The sequence below is a fragment of the Meleagris gallopavo genome, chromosome Z (genome assembly GCF_000146605.3).
Source record: "Meleagris gallopavo isolate NT-WF06-2002-E0010 breed Aviagen turkey brand Nicholas breeding stock chromosome Z, Turkey_5.1, whole genome shotgun sequence".
In the NCBI taxonomy this organism is placed as follows: domain Eukaryota; kingdom Metazoa; phylum Chordata; class Aves; order Galliformes; family Phasianidae; genus Meleagris; species Meleagris gallopavo.
Window position 1 is genome coordinate 45,357,765 of NC_015041.2, and position 4,622 is coordinate 45,362,386.

Genomic DNA, 4,622 nt, shown 5'->3' on the forward strand with positions numbered 1-4,622 from the left:
CTACACTATTTTAATATTAAAAGTTGAAAAAGCTCTCATAATTCTAAAATAAGAGTAACTAATTAAACTGAAGGTACTACTCAAAAGTTCTTTGAGAAAAGCTTCTGAGTTTAAATGCCTATTGACACAAAAATAATATGCCTGTTGTTCATAAATGTGAAAAGCAAATAAGGTCTTTCTATCAGATTTACCATGTAATCATACTCAGATAATTAAAGAAACAAACATAATGTGCTCTGCAGTTATGTAAATTAGCACCCAAATTTAGTGCAATTTAGACAGAATAACTTTGAAGTTCTTGATGACTTTTTAAAATATATTATACAATATTATTATCTATTAAGCTAATTATGAGGGAAAAAAAGTGCTCCTGCAGCTAAGTTAACTAACACACAACTGAAATCAGAAAATAGATTTTTTGCCTCGTCTTAGTCATATTACAGCAAGGCTTCTTATAGATTTATATGAATTATACCTAGATATTGGAAAGATAACACAATGGTAGAACAAAAAACAAACAAACAAAAAAAGTATTTGGATGAGGAATGTTGAAATGCTACTAAGCGAATACTCTAAACTGCTTTCCAAAAAATCTCATATTACTTAAAGCACTGAGACTGTTCAGAACATCACAGCTCAGATGTGTAGGTGGTTATGTGGTATCCAAAGCTGCTTTTACACTTACCAGTAATATAGTCAATAAAGAAGATAAAATTGGAAATAAGATGCACTTAAAGATATTTTTAAAATACTGTCTCCTGTAGTTATTAAGTAGTTCTGTAATAAAAAAAAGAAGAAAAAATGAAGTCAATAGAAAGGAAGTTATTTAATAATAAAAATATAGTACAACATCGTTTTTGATGTCAATTCTAAGGAAAGTAAAATTGTAGGGAAACAACAATCTGGAAGATATGAAGTAAAAGAGTGCAAGAGAAAATGGTTTGTGGCAAATAGTAATAGGGTACAAATCTTCCCCATTTAACCTTTATGACTCAGATCTAGCTATGACTAAGGTTAATAACTCAAGTGCAAGTCCATCTTCCTTACCAGCAAAGAAACCTGAAATGAATACTATCAGTATAGCAGTCTAGTCCAACACCTGTCTCCTGGACTAAAGAGTGCTCTGTAGGAGCATATAGTACAAGCTAGACAGATATTTTAGTGGTTATGAACTTTATTTAAGGAGAAAGATCAAGACAAATCACTACCCTACTCAACTCAAAGACAGAAGAGAAAATAAGCCGTTTATGATTTGTTGTTTGTGGAAGCAAAACAGCCAGTGAAGTAGAGCTGAGGAATTAACTTCTGGATTTATCCCGACATCTTGTCATGAAAGGACTGTTATCTGTGACATGTAGGTGCAGTGGAGACAGAAGATAACTGAACATCTTGTTTTACTGTCTTTTGCACCAAGTGAGCATAATTTCATTGGGAGTTAATGAAAATATTTGCTGGTCTTCAGTCTTAACTCAGCTTCCTGTGTACATAGCAGTCATGAAACACATTCTTTAAAAGATTATGTGCTAAACTTCTTGGTTTATTTTGAAAAGCATTTTGAGAACTCTACTGAGATGCTTCTTTCAGAGAGATAAGTAACACTTGAATGCTATTAGGGAAACTATTAAAAATTATTTCAGGAATATAATATAATATTGATAAACTTTACTCCAAGGCACCATAATAATGGTGTTGACTTGTGAGATTTCCATGTGCTTCTGGGCCTAACCTGGAGTTAATATACGATATAATATTAATAATTATTAAAAACTAAAACATTAATAACATAATTTTATAATCAAGATATATTATGTGCTATAATATTATTATTACATATAATATATAAATATTATAAAATTATTTTAAGGAGCTCATGGGTGGAATTATTTTATTCAGGATTTCCTTTTTAAAGCTACTTTTATTTTTTGTGCCCTTGTTCAAAAAGTGAGTTCAGTAACTACTTCTACCTATAATCCTAGAATCAGAATTACCAAGGTTGGAGAAAACCTCATCTAGTTTGACTCTTCACCTACCACCAATACTTCCCAATAAACAATATCTGTTAGTACCACATTTAAATGTTTCTTGAACATCTCCAGTAACAGTGACTCAACCATCTCCTTGAGCAGCCTGTTCTAGTGCCTGACCACTTTTTCAGAGAAGAAATTATTCCTAATATCAAATCTGAAGCTCCCTGGTGCAACTGGAGGCCATTCCCCTTAGTCCTATCACTAGTTATGCAGGAGAAGAGACCAACACCCATCTCACCATAACCTCCTTCCACATAGTTGTAAGGAGCTATAAGGCCTCTCCTCCTCTTCTTCAAACTAAACAATCCCAGTTCCCTCACCCTGTCACCATCAGGCTAGTGTTTCAGACCCTTGTCTGCTTTGTGGCCCTTTTCTAGATACACTCCAGGGCTTCACTGTCTTTCTTGCAGCAAGGGACTGCAGCAGTCACAGTAATGCATGTAATACTAGCTATCTGATAATACAGTAATGGGGTTTGTCACTGATGAATAGTAGACTCTTCTGAACTTATTGAGTGTAAAGTTCCTTCATGTTACACAAGTTTACTGTGCCTTTAAAATAGTACAAAACTGGTTCTAGAAAATAAGGAAGAATTTCAAATGATGACTTTATCTCAAAGTTTATCAAGGCTTTTGCCTTCTGAAAACATTTTGGAAGCAAATAGGTTTTAGCTTCTCTACTTGGTTTGCATTTACGTATTTAGTTTTCCTTAAACTAAAATATTTGGACATATCATTTAATAATGAGAAATGGGCTTCCTGTAACAAAAGTATTTATGGAAGTATTGAACACAGAGAAGCAGTCAATTAAACTGAGACTAGCTGATATTACCATCTGCAGAGAAGGCAAAGAGCACACTGTTGAGTTGCAGCAGTTGATTAGATTATAGTCTATTGACTGAAAGGAGTGTTTCGTAATTTTTTTTCATATGCAATCCTTTGTAGTCAAAATTCAATGTTGATGATTTATGTGATGGTTATGTTCAATTCTAATATATATGCTTTGTAGAAAAGAGTAAAGTTTTAAAAGTCTTTCTGGGAAGGCTGCATGACAGAAAAGATGAAACTTATTCTTGTTCAGATCTATTGAAGGATGACAAATCATGTTTTTCTGTCTTTTTAAAATATCTACTGACTCTAAACTATACTCGTTCCTCGCATGTAAATCCATTTTTCTTCCTTTTGGTCTGTTATTAATTTTCCTCATAGGAAAATATCTCAGTTCCAGTGAGCCAAGACCCCAGAAGTCCATTGTTAAATATACTGGTGTAAATTTTATTATTTCTACTTCATTACAAATTACTAGGTTATTTACTAGGTATTCATGAAGTAGAATTTCTCCAAACACACTTGTACTCATATTCCTTAAGTTTATATAGGCTGTTTTTACTCTGATTTTATTTTTTTCTTTCTATTTTTATTACAAAATCCAAGATTTAGGCTATTCTCTAAGTATCAATTAAAATAGTTTAATTTTTCCTTCACAGTATCTGTCTTTATAATACTCCTTTGTTTAATTTCTCACTCAGGTTTATTTTCTCTATCCTTACTCCTTCTTCTAGCTGTCCCCCCGTGTTTTAATCTTCAAACCAATGCTTGTTTCTGCGAGGACAACCTTTTATCTGTGTAGAAACTCTCTCTCCTAAAGCTGTTTCTAATTATTCACAGCAGCAAAATGTCTTCCCACCTATCCTGTGCCTTCAGCCAAATTTTCAGTCTTATGTTTCACCATATCTGGGGTTAAAATTTACAAATGGTATCCCTTATCCATGTAGCACTGTTTAAGTGTGCCAAACACTGTGGTGATATTTTGGAGAATCAGTCACTCTTCTCCTGGCTACAGTCCTGGAATGTGCATAAAGGAGGTGTGGCATGGAAGAATGCATATAAATATATATACAGGTGGCATAAATACAAAATAGAAGTTGTCTCTTGAAGTGATGCAGTATTGCAGTCTTTAACGATGATAATTTTGACATATTACGACAATAAAGTAAGAAGGTAAACTGTGTCTTGGACCTATGGTTAAAGAATAATAGTTCTATTTTGCACAAACTTAATTGACTTGCGTTTCTGCAACTTCAGTAATAATGGGCATCTGTTTCTAATCAGGCAGCAGCAGAAAGCAGACAAAAGTACAGGTGAGAGCAACTTAAGTTGGAGCTCTCAGCAATGCTTGGGAAGCAACATGAGTAAGCAGCAGCAGTAGTGTGAAAGGCTGGTAGGAAATCATCTGTGCTGATTGTTTAGACTGCCAACATTGTTCCACTTCTTTTTTTCCTTCATGACAATTTTTTGTTTACTGGAGCAGGTATGGAAAGCAATATCCATCAAAACACATTTTCGTGGATCTGTTTCTGTGCATCTCTGACTGTGTGCCCTTGTGTGTCTCCCTGTCTTTCTCAGGATTCCAAGCAGGCACAGCTTATTAGATAATGAAAGGCAAGTATATTCTGGTACTGAAATTCCAGAAACAGTTAACTTTCTGTCTCCCAAATGTTAAATACCATGATCCCTTCACATGTTAGACCAGAATATGTTGCAGGACTTTCATGACTTTTATTTTTTTTTAACTGAAATATTAGGGCAGGCAACA